The sequence below is a fragment of the Lynx rufus genome, unplaced genomic scaffold (genome assembly GCF_022079265.1).
Source record: "Lynx rufus isolate CCGP_SWC_20201006 ecotype Redwood Valley unplaced genomic scaffold, mLynRuf1.p SCAF_2, whole genome shotgun sequence".
NCBI lineage: Eukaryota > Metazoa > Chordata > Mammalia > Carnivora > Felidae > Lynx > Lynx rufus.
The window spans coordinates 8,887,562-8,904,862 of NW_025814834.1; the positions used below are offsets into that span (position 1 = coordinate 8,887,562).

General features: G+C 49.7%; 1 protein-coding gene across 1 annotated transcript in view; it reads right to left on the bottom strand.

The window, feature by feature from the left end:
- CAB39 (calcium binding protein 39) overlaps positions 1 to 519 on the bottom strand; it is an 87,639-nt gene extending 87,120 nt beyond the window's left edge. The window contains exon 1 of the mRNA XM_047084608.1: positions 392 to 519. The gene's annotated coding sequence lies outside the window, so the exon portion shown is untranslated. The remainder of the gene's footprint in view (positions 1 to 391) is intronic.
- Positions 520 to 17,301: the final 16,782 nt, after the last annotated feature.

Here is a 17,301-nt window from a genome sequence, read left to right on the forward strand (position 1 = left end):
GGCCAGGAGCCCGTGCGCGGTGGGAGTGACAGCTGGCCCGGCCCGCACCTCCCTGCCCTCCCGGCTCCGGCCGCGGCCGCCCCCACCCGCCATCCCTGCCAGAGAACCGCGGAGGGGTGGCAGGAGAGCACCGGGCTCCCAGAGCTCCGGCCGCAGGCCTCTGGGCGCCGCGCCGGCGACGGCGAGAGCAAGGGAGGGAAGGCTCCGCGAGGGGCCCGGGCCGGGCCGGGCCGAGCCCAGCCCAGCCCAGCCGGGAGGGCGGGCCGAGCCGGGCCCGCCGCCTCCGCCACCCGAGAAAATGGAGGCAGCCCGGGGCCGGTGACGGGCCGGGGCAGGCGGAAGCCGGGCGGGCGTCCGCGCCGCGAGCAGGGCCGGGCCGGGGGTCACTCACGGGGCTGCGCCGGGCGGCTCCCTCTCCGCCTCCGCGTCGTCGCCGTCCCCGTCCTCGGCCGCCGCCGCCTCGGGCTGCTCGCTCGGTCCCCGCGGGGCGGCACGGGCGCTCGGCCCCTCCGTTGTCTTCCGCCTGCTCCTGCTCCCGGCGACGGGCTCCCGCGGCAGCGGCGGCGGCGGCTGAGCGGGCGGACGGCGGCCCAGGGGCTCCCGCGGCGGCCGCCGCACTGCTGCGCTCGCTCGCTCGGGCTGCGGCTGCGGCTGCTGCTGCGGGGCCCGGCGCCGCCTTCGCCTTCGCCTTTTAGCCGGCTTCTGGAAGCTCAGTCTCTCCCAGGCCGCGCCGCTCCCCGCTCCCGGCCCGAGCCCGGCTTTGACGTACGCACTGCGCAGCCGCCGAGGGCGCGACGTCGGGCGGTGCCGCAACGCCCCCTCCAGCCTCGGGCGCCCCCGGGCGGCCGGGCGGACTCGAGCCACCGGAGTCGGCCCCTAGGCCGAAGCAGAGGGGGACGCCGAGAACAAACAGCAGCAGCGGAGGACCGGAGGTCTTTCCCCTGCCACTTTAAATGTTGGTGCTCAGCCCTTCTTGTCGGTCTCGGCTCTCTTCCCGGAGGAATCCTACGTCCGCTTTCTACGACCACTTCCTCAACTCTTCACAAAGCCTTGTTTCTGCTAAAAGCTTTGTTATTCGCTATTCTCGGTGGTGGCCAGTGAACGAAACAGTCCCTGCTCCTGAGACATCCAATAAACAAATAAACCAGCACATATATGTCATTGGATGTTTCCAGTGCTATGGAGAAGCTAAGGAGGGGAGAGAACGGAAGATATTGTTACAGCACTCCTGCAAGGAGAAGCTGCTTGAAGAAAGGGCATGCTGTGGGCTTCGTGTTATGGAAAGGCAGAGGGAACAGCAAGGATGAAGGCCCTGAGGTGGGACAACAGGGAGTCCAGCAAGGCAAACGCACTGAGGGAGGGGAGAGGGGAGAGAGAAGGAGAGAATGGGGGCCAAATAGAACACAGTGAGGACTTCGGTTTTTACTCTACTAGAGATGTGAAACTATTTGAAGGGTTTTCCGCAGAGAAAGTCATGATCTGACATTTCAGACGGCTGTAGAGACTAGCCTAAAGGGCCCGAGGGTTTCAGCCAAGAGACTGAACTGGGGCGATAGTTGATAGGGCCAAAGCAGATTTTTTTTTTTTAAGTTTTATTTCATTTTGCGCACTTCAAGAGACTGGTTAGAAGGCTTTTGAAATAATCTAGTCAAAAGAAGACAGGGGGCACCTGGGTGGCTGGGTCGGTTAAGCATCCGACTCTTGATTTTGGCTCAGGTCATGATCTCACGGTTTGTGGGTTGGAGCCCTGCGTCCGGTCTCTGTGCTGACAGCACAGAGCCTGCTTGGGACCTTCTCTCTCTCTCTCTCTCTCTCTCTCTCTCAAAATTAATAAATATTAAGAGAGAGAGAGAAGGCAGGCTCAGTCCAGGGTGGTAGCACTGAAAAAATAAAGAAGTAGTCAAGTTCTAGACACATTTAGAAGGGAGCACTGACAGATTTTTGCTGATTCCTAAAGTTTTTCTTTTCTCAAGCAACTGGAAGATGCAATTGGTAAAGTGAGGAAGACTTAAATAAAAGCAGACGGGAAGGGAGGAACTTGGGAATCCATTTGGGGGCATGTTAACTTTGAGCTGCCTGTTAGACACCCAAGTTGGAACCGGATATAGAAGTCTGGGGCTTGGGGGAGAGGTCCAGGCTGGAAATAGAATTTTGGGAGTCCTCAGAATAGGTAAAATCTGAGGACTCAATGAGAACATTTGGGAAGTGTTAATGAAGCGTAAGGTCAGGGATGAGCCTGAGGCCCCCAACGCTGAGAGGTCAGTCGGGGAGATAACAAGGAACCAGCAAAGGATTCTGAAGAAAGGAGCAAGGGTGCCATGGGAGACTGAGGAAAGCATCATGTGCTAGAAGCCCAAGGATAGAGGATGGACTGATGCCGCCATAGCAGCTAATGGTTCAAGTAAGGTTAGTGTTGGTGATTTGGACATGGGCATCAGCACCACAGAGGTAACTAGTGGCCTTGGTAAGCGCTCTTGAAGCAGAGATGGGTGGGAAAGTCTGACTGGAGTGGTTTCTAGGAAGAATGAGATCTAGGAAGATCTCTGGAAAGAATGGGACTGTAGAAAGGGATCACGCGTATAGGCAACTTTTCCATGAAGTTTTTCCCCCGAGGATGAGCAGAGAATTAGGGTGATAGTTGGAAGGGAATATAGGATCGAAGCAGATTTTGTTGTTGTTTTATTGCATTTTGCATAATTCATTTAACCTGTTTGCGTGCTGATGGGAATGATTTGGTAGTGAGGGAAAACTTGGTAATGCAAGTATGTGGGACCGGGGGCATTTTCTGGAGAGCTTTCTTGAGCGAGCAAGAAGAGAAGTTCTGGCCTTGGATCCCAGCGAGACAGGTGTTCACTGGCAGTAACAGAGGGCAGGCAGAGTGTGGGCCCAGGGGCAGGGAGCCAGTTGGACAAAGGGCCAGAACATGTGGACTTGTCCTTCTAAGAGCTTCTCTTTTCTCAGGGAAACAGGAAGCAAGGTCATCAGCTTGGAGTGTGGAGAGGGAGGAGGTGTTGGAAACTGGAGGGAAGAGGAGAAGGTGTAAACAAGGATCAGACGGCAGGGTTATTCTGTGTGTTTCACCAGGCACGTTGTGCTGGGAAGGTGCAGGCACAGGAAGGTGGGGAGTAGGATTCAACCGGGGTTCTTTTCTGTTTTCGTCAGCTAACTCCATGGAGAGAGAAAGGGAAAGAAAGGAGAGGATATATGCAAAGAAGTAATAGTGACAATGGCCAGCCGTTGAATCCAAACCAGATAAGAGGGGAGTGAGAAAACTGGGGTGGGGGTGGCAGGGGCAGTGGTAGGGGAGGGACCCTGTAAAAGTGGTCAGATCAATGGAATGATGGATGAAAGGATTGTTGGAATCAGCACAGTAAGGGGAGTGAACCGGAAAGAAGGAGGTACTGGTTGAAAAGCCAGATTGCTTGCACTGAGATCGCGTGAGGGACAATTTTGAGTACATGCAAAAGGCCTGGGGCAGCTTCTCAAACGGTAACGTCCACGCGCATTCTCAGGAGATCTTGGCAAAATGCACACTGATTCCATTGGTCTAGGGTGGGGACCATGAGCCTACATTTCAAACAAGCTGGGGGTAGAGTGGGTGAAGATGCCGATTATTTTTACTCTTGTTCATCGTCTTGATACCCAAACCTCCGTTAATGCAACACACACACACACACACACACACACACACACACGAAAACTATACTAATCTTGCTAGTGAATATATATGAAAAATCTAAACAAAGAGGTATGAAATAGAAGTACAATGACAGTATGTTAAAAGCAAAGTCCACCCTAACCAAAGACAATTAAGAAGCCCTTAGAAAGGCCATAGCTGTCTAGGGACTGTCTCTGCTCACAGAGAAGTAAGCTGACAAGCAGTCCAGAGCAAGCCCTGGACCTGGGGAGTGGCTGGTTCCGGGAGCTCTCTCTTTGCTTTGCCCTGGTAACAGTGGGAGGGAGGTGTCCAGCAGTCTCAAGTTTTATCTAATTTTGAAACTTTGTTGCATGAGGACTTTACCCCCATAGCATTTTTGTTTGTTTGTTTGTTTGCATTTTTAACTGGAGTCCCAAAGGAAGGCCTTTGGTGTCCTCACATTCTGCAAAACCAACTCAAGACCCAACTTCCCACAGAATAAAAGAACGTAGGGGGGTGGATAATCCCATATGAAGGGGTTTGATTCCTTTGTTTCAAGGGTCAGAGCAGGGTTCCGGATTAATCTCTTAACTGGAGTAAACCCACTGCAGTGGCAAGATGGCAGATATTTCTGGAGCAGGGGTTTGTAACAAATTCCGAAGCCCAAGTGGAAGGAGTCATGTCATTTGACTGCTTGAATTTAGCTGGGAGACACCTTCTCAATCCTTCCATAGAGCCTTCTGGAAAGCCCTTTCTATGAATATATTTCTTTGTAGGCACAACCTCTTTCTGGGAAATTCTTCTATGTCTTCATCTTGAAACCCCGTTCACAGCACCCCCTCCCCTCCCCCTCCCCACCCCCACCTTCCTGTGCAGTGTCTACAGATCTCAGGATCATAAGGCAGGGTCATCATGTTCAAGGAAAATCAGTCAGTGACGGTCCTGTGTAAATGTCTTGTCACTTTCATTTCTCTTCCTCTCCTCTGTTGAAGCTGGGCCATCAGATGAAGGCACCTCCCTAGCCTTCATCATATCATCTGTGAAAGGACTTTGGAGCCTGACTCACAGCTTCCTCTCCACCCCACCCCATGCCTGACTTCTTCTCCTGGGCAACATAAGTGCCACTCATCTAAATATGTTGGATCATAGTCTCCTCGTATGGTCCGCCCCAGTGACCTTCACTTCCCTTCCACTTCAACAACTGCTTGATTGGCCCTACCATAGTCTCTGCAGTGGCCAGACTCTCCCTTTGAGACTTGAACTCTGTGACTTTCCTGGGTAACTGCTCCTCCCATCCACCCACCCTCTCCACACCCTCATACCCAGCAAACCTGCTCTAAATCTCAATGAAACCTTAGTTATTCAACAAAGGCTTTTTGGAAGCATATAATTACTGAGCATAAGCAATGGGAATGAAACACTGAACCATCCACGGTCTCTGCTCTCAATGAGCTTATAGTCCAGGAGAGACACACAAGAAAACTGGCAATTACAGTAGGCTGAGACCTGAAGCATAAATAAGATCTAGGCAGTTGAAGATGGGGGTGAATGTTCCAGGAAAATCATGCGAATACCATGAAAGCAGGAAAGCACAGTGAATTTGGGGTAGTGCATATGAATAGCTCAGTATACAGAGCTTAGAGTTTTCTTTTTTTATGCTTTTTAAAAAATTTACATCCAGGTTAGTTAGCATATGGTGCAACAATGATTTCAGGGGTAGATTCCTTCCTTAATGCCCCTTATCCATTTAGCCCATCCCCCCTCCTACAACCCCTCCAGCAACCCTCTGTTTGTTCTCTATATTTAAGAGTCTCTTCTGTTTTGTCCCCCTCCCTGTTTTTATATTAGTTTTGCTTCCCTTCCCTTATGTTCATCTGTTTTGTATCTTCAAGTCCTCATATGAGTGAAGTCATATGATATTTGTCTTTCTCTGACTAATTTCACTTAGCAAGAGCTTAGAGGGTTAGAAGAGAATTTTTTTCACTGCGATTTTTCCTCAGCTTTATTAAGATATTATTGACATACACATAAGTTTAAGGGGCACAATGCGATTAGATACATGTGTATGTTGCAAAATGATCACCACCGTCTTATTTCTTAGGAATGCATGATCCTACCTTATTCAGGTGTTCAAATCTCCTGACGACGTTTAATATTTTGCCTTGCCCAAGTTGAATCTAAGTGATACCTTTTGCACCTAAAACGGTCTCTTGAGCTTTCCCAAGGGAAAAACCACAAATGATTTGTTCTTCCATTTGTTCTTAAGAAGAGAAATGCTAGGGCGCCGGGGTGGCTCAGTCGGTTAAGCGGCCAACTTCGGCTCAGGTCACGATCTCACGGTCCGTGAGTTGGAGCCCCGCGTCGGGCTCTGTGCTGACGGCTCAGAGCCTGTAGCCTGTTTCAGATTCTGTGTCTCCCTCTCTCTAACCCTCCCCCATTCATGCTCCGTCTCTCTCTGTCTCAAAAATAAATAAATAAACGTTAAAAAAAATAAAAAAAAAAAAAGAAGAGAAATGCTAGGGAGAGTTGGGTTTACTTGATGCTTGTTCTTGATGAGTTGTATAGGAAGAGATGCTGCTTAGCCTGTCCTGGGTTAAATCGGTATGGTCAGGTTTCTAGAACCGTATGTTGTGCGGGGGATTCCCAGAGCTTTACCAATGGCCTTGCTGGCCCTGACATTTTTGGTGCTGCTGTAGCTAATAGTAGACGACCAAGGTCGATGTGGTCAGTTAGAATTTCAGATATTTCTCCAAATGGTGATTTGCTTACAACTTGCTTAATTTGAATCTAGCATCTCTTCTGGTGGTGGTTTCCAACAGGAACTCACATCACTTAACTGTGGCGTTATATTCGCAGGCCAATGTTTAGAACTTATTCCAGATTTCCAGAGTATCTCTACTTGACATTCTTTATATGTTCTTAGTGTATTCTCTCTGTATGTTGAGTAAATTCATGGAATATTATGTCAGGATTATTCAGTGTTATATCTGCAGATTTATTTTCTCTGTGAAGATGATGTTCTTCCATTTTTATGAATTACATACAACATCTGCTCCTTTTGGAGAATACAGTAAGGCATTATGTTCATTGATATATTTTGTCTACAAGTTTGTCTGGATTGAGTTTATTATTTTGGTTTGCGTGCCACATCGACAGCCAATGTCCTTGTCTGTTGTACCGTTCTTGTTATGGACTCCCAAGGGATAGTACACTTTTGAAAATTGTCAGTAATAGGTTAACTACAGACATTTTATTTTGTCATCGCAGATAGTTTCTTGTTATTTGTTTTCCCTGACGCTTCCCCGAAAGTACTTGCAATCAGCTGCATTGTAGGGCGAATGTCCTCGAGGCACGTTAGGTTGCCTTGTAGCTGGCCTTTCCTCCAGAATCTGAAGAAGGCCCGTGAGCTAAAGCCCCATAACTTGGCATCAACCTCAAGGGGTCCAGCACACCGCAGCAGACCATGCGTGGGCTGGAATTGTCCCTTGACAAGCTGCTGCCGAGCCGCGAGGGAAGTCTGACAAAACGCTTGGGTCCCATGTGCTTTTGAAGACTATGGACATCTTAGCTTTGAGAAACTCAAGAAGGGATATTGCTAGATTTTCTTCTGTTGACCCCCGGAGTCCACTGAGCTGGTTAATTCTCAAGATTTAACTCCTGGCTCCTAACTCTAATAGGACTACTATAGTATTATTTCTCTATTTGGGGCATCCCTCTTTGAAGATGTCTGATCTCTAGGACTCTAAAGCCATTGACCCAATTTGCCCCACCTCTCAAGAGACGGCTCACCGATTTTACAGGAACAACCCCGGCAGGAGTCTCGGAGGAACTCTTTCTTAGGCCTTGCTTCATCCCGCTTGGGAGGTGTATGATTACTGAGTTATTCAGTGCCAAATGACTTTCATCTTGATCAAAAGGTGGTTCTGACAAGGTTGAACTTTATCTGAGCCCGGTGTGCCCTCAGCCACGATGGTTAAGAGATCCCCGCCCCCACCCCACCCCCCAACCTTTTGTGTTTTGGAAATGGCGAACCAGCTGACCACAAAGGGCCACGCTCCCCTCAGAATTTCCAAAAGGGGTCTCATCTCCATCCTTCCTTGTGATTCCCATAACATTCCAAGATGACCCCTCGTTTACCTGTCTCTATAAAATTCCAGGCCTCCTTCCTTTTCTTTGAGATGTTCCTCGTTAATGTGCTTTTTACTGCAATGGCCAGAATAAAAAACATCTTCTTAATTATCAGGTGACTTCTCTCTGTTGCAGCCCCGGGAAGACCTCCCTTTGGTGCCAGCCTGCGCCTCACCCCTGACTGTCCCACTGAAGCAACTACTGCGACTACCCCCGAGACTCTACTCAGCCCCACTGTGACTTAACCCTGTTGACAACCACGCTTTCAACAGTTCAAGATGTGAGTAAGCTGAGAGAAGGACGCGTGGCCCTAGATACTTTGGGTCCTGGTGGAGTTGTAGAAGGGAGACAGAAAGAAATCAGCTTGACATGCTTCTGAGCTGAGCCAGGGGCAGACACACCCAGTTACACCTTTAAAGGAAAGAGGAAATGACATTGAGGCAGCTGAAGTCGCAGTCCAGACAGGTGCCGGACAGAGCGCAGAGCCACTCGAGTCTGGGAAGCTGTCATGGTGGCCAGTATGAAGGTCAGGGGTGACCCTGAAACACACAAATGCCAGGGGGCAGCTCTATAAGCTGGGGGGAGCGGAAGCCCCAAAGAGGGAAAGTCCAGGGGATAAGACCGGCCAAAAAAGTTAATAAAATGCAAGCCTTTACCAAGCCCCAACCCCTCCCATTCCTCTTCTTGTTGGGGGATGGGGGCAGGCGGGGAAGGCTCCACTTCCCTGGGTAGAATGTGCATAGTCAGGGGTGTTTGAAGGCAGCATGCGACAGGATTCGCCACCTCTGCAACTTTACAGGAATCAGAAAGTGGCCTTCCCAATTTCAGCAGGGGCATGTCGCAGAGAAGGGTTAGAAACCACCGTTCTGGAATCATCTCTCTAGTAGCCTGAAGGCTCTAGACATGTGTGGTAGTTTTTTCTTTGACGTGTCAGATATCGGACTCCCCTCAGTGAAGGGAGCATGTCTGGAGTGAGGTCCCGGGGCCAGTGATATCCAGGGAGCCCCTGAGAATTCTCGGGGCCCTTGCATATTCTCTGTGCTCAGGAGGCATCTCACAGTGCTAGAGAATCTATACTCACTGGGCAGAGTGTGTTCTGTATTATATAGAGACAGGCAGAGCCAGAAAACTCACCAGAGGCAGGGTAAGAGAATGGGTCATGCTTGACCATATGACATGTAGCCAGTGGTCATATTAAAGCTATTTAATGACTAGAACCACACAAACACACACTGAGCAGAATGGAATCTGGCTGAAAATCAGGCCTGCATAGAACAATGGTAGGACCTCTCTGGGGTCTGGCTCACTTATTCTTTTACCAAAAGTGAGGGACAGAGGAATGGATTGGCACATATTAGGCTTTGACCGATGCCTCCAGAATTGAGGTGCCAACTGAGGCCCCGTGGACTGGAACTCAACCTTGATGAGCAGGGCTATGATGGCTGGAAATGGGGCTCTGGTCCTGGAGATCGTGCTCATTATCTTGATGATGTCACCCATAACACCAGCGATTCAAGAGCCTAAGACATGATGGGGGTTCAGGTTTTTGGGGCCTGGGGCATCTGAGATGGATAGAGGAGGCTCTAGGGGCTTTCTGGGCCTCACCTTGACCTGAGTATATTCTGCCAGAAGAAAGACCTGACATCTGGGTCCTTCTGGGTTGGGGTCCTGGCAGCAACACATACTTGTGCTCTGTTCCCCAAGGAACATGCTGGAAGGGTAGCAATGGCAGAGGAAACTTCCCATATCCCCTGCACCTTGGAATTCTGTACTGCAGGACCTTGTCCAGGGGCTGCTGCAGGCAACACTCTGTTGCTGGTGCCTGATCATGTTCTAAGAGTGCTTAGCCACACCTTTTTTTCCACAAGTTAGGATCTTTTCAAGTTAGGGTGCCCTCAGCTGGTTCCTGTTGTTTGGGATGGTACCACAAGGTTTTCGTTGAGTGATGGCCCAGGCTAGCTGTTTGAAAATGCCCATCACTGAAAGTCAAGTGCCCACTCCAAGTGGCCGGGGCTAAGTTTGCCTGCCTCTTAGAGTTGTTTCAAGCCACAGTGGTCAGCCTTCAAGGCCCACCAATGCCAGTTTCCACTGAGTTCATCTCTCCAAGCCGTAAAGCCCCAGGACACAAATTGGCGGCACGTAGAACTAGAGTCTTCGAAAAACAGGCTTGAGAGCAAAAGTTCTCTAGCAACATGGTGGCCCAAATACATGGTTGGGAAGCTTCTAAGTCAGGCAGACGTGGGTGGGCTGAGTTAGGACCGTCTTTTTTAATTTTTTTAATGGTTATTTATTTTTGAGAGAGAGAGAGAGAGAGAGAAGGAGAGAGAGAAAGACAGAGCACAAGCAGGGGAGGGGCAGAGAGAGAGGGAGATACAGAATCCCAAGCATGTTCCAGGCTCTGAGCTGTCAGCACAGAGCCCCACGCGGGGGCTCGAACCCATAAACCATGAGGTCATGACCTGAGCCAAAGTCGGATGCTTAACCGACTGAGCCACCCAGGCACCCCTGAGTTGGGGCAGTCTTGAGGACAGAGGAGAGCAGGCCCATGGTTTCCTGAGGAATTTTGGCTCACTTTGGGGTCCAAATAATTTACCTTTTATTTTGAGAAGGTCCGTTGACAAGGTGGTAATGGAAAAGTGAGTTTTTGGATACCTATAGTAAACAGAGAATTTTTATTATTCCTGGGTTTGCTGTTTGACTGAAGAAACCTGGTTGTGGTGACCTCAAGTATTTTGAATATATATGTGGGGGAGAGGGCACTGGCCAGGGGTTCATGGTTAGATGGGGCCAGGAGCAGTGGGGCCTCCAGTCGCAAGGACTCATCTGTGCTGTCTGCCCGTATTGGTGTGGACCAGAGTTCAGAAGTCTCTTGGACACCCTGCCATCCGTCACCACAAAGATTATAGTTACCTGCAATTCCAGAGGTAGCCAGATCCTTTCTGCCCTGGGTTTTAGGGTTAGAGGGATGGGTCTTAATGCCTGACGAATGATATTATCCTTGGGGGCTAACAGGGGATAGATGCAAAGGAGCCTCTATTAAGCTGAGGAATGTGCCATGCGTGGTTCCCTTGGGTGGCTTGCCCATTCGGTGGTGAGGACGTGTGAGTGTGAAGCACATACAGGTGAATGAGCATGTGTGAGAGTAAGCATGAATGTGTGGAAATGTGAGCAAGGTACAGCAGGAGGTGGCCTATAATACTTCCGTAAGAAACCACTGCCCCTTCCCCAGCCAGTTCACGCTGGGCTGGTCAGGAATGCAAGGAGATGTAGCTCTCCATCAACCTGCCGTCTTCTGCCTCGTCCATCCCCTACCAAAAACAATGAGTTGAGTGTGTCAGGTGAGGCAAGCCCCAGTGGAGGCGTACCCGACCTCCCATGGAAGGGCGATCAGTGGCCTCTCCCAGTGTGAGCCCTGGCTTACCTTCTGGAAGGAGAAGAAGCATCAGGGATCAGGGCCATCCAGGCCCACACTCAAGCAGAAGCCTTGGCTGGAGTTCAGCCTTCTCAGGGAGAGAGCTCGGGGAAGCTGCCAGCCACTGTGGGTTAGGCTCACTTCTTCCAGAAAGGATTGTTCAGACCTAGAACGGTGCAGAAGACAGGCTCTTCCCCATTCAGGCACAGTCTGGATGACAGTACACCATGGCACGTGCCCGGGTTGGTGCAGTGAGGACGCAGCTCACAGACTTGGCGTCCGGCCCCCGCCTGCCAGCAGGACCCCCAAGAGGGAGCGGAATCTCTTCAGCTATTTTAAGATCATGCAGGAGATGTTATTTGGATCGCCACAGCGGCTGAGGAACAGGACGTAACAGTATATAAGGTGCGTAAAATGCACTGGAGATGGCCCAGATCGAATTGATCAAACTGGAGCTTGATTTCTTCCATGCTGAGGATCCATGTATATAGTCACAGTCCCCACGCGGCTTCTGCACACCCCGGCGCCTCCAGCCCGAGCAATTCCAAATTCTCTGCGCGCTTTCCCAGCCACCCCCAGGATCCCGCCAGTACATTTCCAGCCGTTACAGGAACGAGCTGAGGGAGAGCTACTGACTAAGCAGTAAGCAAGTTTCAAATTAAAGGAGATAAACAATTACTTTCAAAATATATAAAGTGTCAACAATGTAACATGTTCATTAAAAGTGTCTATTGTCGGGGCGTCTGGGTGGTTCAGTCGGTTAAGCAGCAGACTTTGGCTCAGGTCATGATCTTGCGGTTCATGAGTTCGAACCCCGCGTCGGGCTCTGTACTGACCGCTCAGAGCCTGGAGCCTGCTTCGGATTCTGTGTCTCCCTCTCTCTCTGCCCCTCCCCCGCTCACACTCTGTCTCTCGCTCAAAAAATAAATAAACGTTAAAAAATGTTTTTAAAAAGTGTCTGTTGTCTGTTTGTAAGCTTGGGTCGATCCCAAGGGTTCAGATGGCCAGGCCTATTTTATGGTGGTTTCACCACAAACCACCCCAGAAGACAGGCCAGGTTGTGGGTAGATGAGATACAGCTAAATACGTAAAATCCCATTGAGTTCACCAATAATCATTGCGTGTGCCCATCAAAGTTACCAAGGAGATTAACCCTAACATGGAATGTTTTCTATTAAAATTACATTAAAACAGCCCATTTTCCATCTCAGCATTTCAAACGTAAGTTCCATGACTGACTGTTTTAACACAAATTATCTCCAAAGAAAAGGCATCTTGATTCAATTAAAGCACATGTTACCTCATAGAAAATATTTACAAACATGTTGTTACTTGCCAAGCTATCTTATGATCAGAAACTCAGTTCTGCGTTTTTGTGTGATCTGTCTTCTCTGAGTATCATCCTCTCATACAACTTTATACTTTCCTTGAGCAGAATTGGCCCCACTTACATAACCGTATGGTGAATTAGGTACAAAACCGAGCATTTTCACTGGGCTCTGTTCAGCCACAGAGGTAACGTAACAATTGGCAGTTCTACCCCTAGAGTGATTCATTAATAATTCCCTTTCCTCCAAATAATGAGTATCCTGAGTCACTACTTACACGAATTTCTTGGTAAGCTTATTTATCTCGATAGTCTAACGTCCTCCCCTGATTCTTGTAACTGAGACCTGCAAAACCGTAAACGCTTTGCATCCTGCAGAGAACTTCTCCAGATCCATACAGATCAGACCTTGATTTTAACTCTAAATATTACCCCACCCCATTAAGAAATGAAATCTTTTTGTAAAAAGCATTTCAAAAACCAAATGAAACGTTCAAACGTTAAACTCAAGTACAAATACCCAGCTATTCACACACTAACAAAATTTTAACAAAATTGATACAGGGGCACCTGAGTGGCTCGGTTGAGCGTCGGGACTTCGGCTCAGGTCACGATCTCACGTTCGTGGGTTCAAGCCCCGCGTCGGGCTCTGTGCTGACAGTTCAGAACCTGGAGCCTGCTTCGGATTCTGTGTCTCCCTCTCTGCCCCTAACCCACGTGCGCCCTCTCTCTCACTCTCTGGCAAAAATAAATAAACATTAAAAAAATAAAATTGATACAACCCAAATTGAACAAATCACTTGTGGAGGGGGGTGGGGTGGCAGTAAGTGGGGGAACCGGCTGGATTCTAAGCTGAGGTAAATTCAGGCATTCTTTCCAGATCTATTTCCATAAACCTAATAGTGTTTTTTCATTTCTTTGAGAATCAGTCAGGAGCTTTGTACCAAGCAATGGGCTCTAGCTTTCCCATTAAAAGGAAAAAAGAAAAGAAAAGGTCGTATGTTTTCAGCTGCCAACTTTACAATAATCAAAGTTCATGGTTTCTTGATTCTTTCAGGACTGGCTCTCTGAGGCTGAGGAGTATTGTTCTAGATGTTCTTTGCCCCTGGCTGAGTCAGTCACCAGGCTTCATTCTTTGCCATTCCCGGGCTTGGAACCAGCATCTTTTACATTTAAATTGCCATTGTAGGGTTTCAACGAGGTGATTGATTAATATTTCACCTTTAGTATTTCCTCTTGCTAAATTCTCTCTGCCCTTCCCCTCCCTCAATCTTCCAGCCTTTACTCTAGTCTCACCTGCAAAGTCAGGGCACATCACCCAAGTCTTGCAAGGATACCTCCTAAGGCTCATACAGAGCCTGAGGCTAGGAGTCAAACAATTCACAGAGACTTGGAAGACTTTTTTTTTTTTTTAAGTTAATTTATTTTGAGAGAGAGAGAGAGATAGAGTGAGGGAAGGGCAGAGAGAGGGAGAGAGAGAATCCCAAGCAGGTTCTGCACTGTCAGCACAGAACCCGATGTGGGACTTGATCTCATGAACCGCAAGATCACGACCTGAGCCAAAATAAAGAGTTAACCGACTGAGCTACGCAGGTGCCCCCGAAGACGTTTTACATATGTTGAAGTAATAGGGTTAAAATAGCAAATTTTTCTTGAGTGTCTAGTATGTTCAGGTCCCGTGCCACAGGCTTTGCCCATGTGCTTGTTGATCCAAAAATAAAACGGAAATACCATATTTCATTAAATCCAGCACACCTTGGCGTTAGACTCACCATTACTTTATGTAACGTTAAAAAAAAAACACAACAACAACAACCCACAATCATCTATAGGGTAACCTGTCACTGATTGCAAATTGCATCTGAATTTCAGAGGTGTTAAAGTGCGGGGCGGGGGGAGGGGGGGGAGTACATGTTCAAACTGATGACAAAGATTTTTTCGGAGACGATGGGTAAGGTGGCCAGAACCACAGAGCTAACAAGAGGCAGAGCTGAGTTCAGATTGTTCTAGGGTTCACTGCCTCTCCAGAGGTTTGCAGGCTTTGTTTCCCTGAGCAGTTTCCTCCCCCCACCACCCCTGCCTGCCAGTAGTCAGGGACCAGGGTCTAAGCCACCTGTCCTGGAAAACAGAGTCTCCCCTTTAAGTTGGCCTGACAGCTAACTGAGCTGAAACAACTGACTTTCGGTGACCGCTTCCCCTCTGCACGGCGCCTAATTATAGAGACCATTCCGCGGCCGTGGCTACATTATTTTTGGTGGCATTGCGTCGGAGGGGAAGGAGTGGGTGTCGGCAAAGGCCACGCAAACTTCCCCAGCTCCCAGGCAGCCAGGGGCCACAGCACAGCAAGGAGATTAACCAAATCGGATTTAGGGAGCTGGAAGCTGCCGGGATAATCCACTCACGCCTCCGCTTATCAGATCTCCCTGCTCCTCTCTGTCTCAATGAGCCGCTGCTCCGCTCCCTACCTCAACTTCACCCCTGCGAGCCGAGGCTCGGTGTCTCCAGATGCGAACGCCCATCTGCGGCGCACGTCGTCTGCTTGTCTGGCTTTATTCGCCCATTTGTTCATTCGTATTTAGTGAACAGCTACTCTGTACAGGTGCTCTGAAGACGAACGGCAATCAACACACACAGTTCCTGCCTTCGTGGGGTTCATAGCCTAGCAAGGGCCACCGATGGCATCTCAGAAGCTTGCAGCCAGATGTGAAATGACAACGGCAACAAAAGATTCTCAGGAATTTGGGGGGATGGCTCAGTCAGGTAAGCGTCCGACTCTTGAAGTCGGCTCGGGTCATGATCTCACAGTTCGTGAGTTCGAGCCCCGTGTTGGGCTTGAAGTGCAGCGCTTGCTTGGGATTCTCTCTCTCCCTCTCTCTCTCTGCCCCTCCCCTACGTGCTTGCTCTCTTTCTCTCTGTCAAATAAATAAGCATTAAAAAAAATAAAAATAATAAATAAAAATTTCTCAGGAAGGAGCACCTGGGTAGTTCATTCCGTTAAGCATCTGACTTTGGCTCAGTTCATGATTTCATGGTTTGTGGGTTCGAGCCCCGCGTCGGGCTCTGTGCAGACAGCTCAGAGCCTGGATCCTGCTTTGGATTGTGTTTTCCTCTCTCTCTGCCCCTCCCCCACTCATGCTCCGTCTCTCTCTCTCTCTCTCTCTCTCTCTCTCAAAAATAAATAAACATTAAAAAAATGCTTCTTAGAAAAAGCTGCACAGAGACAGTGTTCCCCAAATATTCTGTTTTCCCCTCCTTTTCCCAGCCCCTTTACAGTTTAGGTTGGGGCCATGTGATTAATGCTGGTCAAGAACCTTCAATAGATGTGCTGTGTGGGGCCTCCGTGGAAAGACTTTGAGAGCTGGGATGTCAGTTTCAACTCTCTTTGCTCTGCTTGATGACCTGGGGCACTGGGTGTTCCAAACGGCATAGCTACAGGATCAAGGAGGGCTACCCGCCCCACATGGAACTTTATGGTTAGGAGAAATAAACCTCTGTTGTGCTTGCTCACTGAGACCTCAGATTTGACTCAGTAGCTGATGGTAATTCCCTTAACCAATATAGAATCACATGTTCCTATGAGGGAAAACAGAGAAAGAACTGATCAAAGGGTCAGGAGAGACATTCTTAGGAAGAGATATTTAAGCAGGGTCAAAAGGAAGAGTGGGAGTTAACTTGGAAAACAGTGTGGGGAGGAGTGTTCCAGGAAGACTGACAGACAGCTTGTACAAAGGCCCTGTGGCTAGAGGGTGCAGGACACATTTGGTGAAATGGATACAGGGCAGAGGGGCAGGAGGAGCTCAGTAAGAGGGGCTCATCTACTCGCTGTCAGGCTGATCTGAGACAAAGCCTCGTGTCCAGGCCACACACTGGGATGCCAACGCTTCCCAACTCCCCTGGACTGCCATGGCCTGCAGGACGGGTCACCCAGGCTGGAAACGGGGTCAGCTTTGCCCTCCCACCCTCCTTGGCCCCTCACGGCCAGTGTCTCGCCCATGGTCTTTCCCTCTGTTGCTGTGTCTATTCTTCTAGTGGGACCCGAGGGCCCCAGGGACGGGGTGGAGGCAGGAGTCCTGGGAAGCTCTTACTCAGCATTGCTGGGGCATGGAACCTGAATACTGTTACAGGAGCCTCAGGGTAGCTGGGCAAGAAGCCCAGCATCCAATGAGAGGACCATGGTGAGGACCACAAGGCATGCAGAAGGGGCTGGAGGGATGGGACACTGAAGCCTGCGGAGGACTGACCTGACCCGAGCCCCCTCCCATGGTATGCCACAGGGTCTTGACTTTGCTCGCGCACAGAGCAGTATAACACGCATCCTGGGTTGCCCATCTCTGGGGGGCCCAGAGGCCTAAAGAGAGTACGGGGGACAGGGCAGTTTGGCACCCAAACGGGTGCCATGATCGTTCCCACCCCCCCCCACCCCACTACATCTACCGAGGCTGGCTCGTCCACCTCCCTGAGTGCACCTGCTGAGAGCCCCCCCTCGAGCACAAAGTAAACTTGGGCATGGAGTCCAAGGACCCTGAAGCTCTGGCCTCTGACTACCTTCCTGTTACTCTCCTTCTGATCCTGCCCCTCACTGGCCTGAGTCCTACCCCTCTGGAGCAGGACAAGGCCCGTTGCAACGGAGCTCACCCTTGCCTAACCAATATCCAGTCCCTGCTTCTTCCTTGAATTTAGTTCCATGCAGCCGTGTGCCCAGCCCCCAGGATTTAAATCTATCGTGGCAGTCTCATTCCCAGTTGGCCCAGTTCTCTTGTAGCCAGGGAAGACCATGTGACTGTTTTCTCAAGGAGA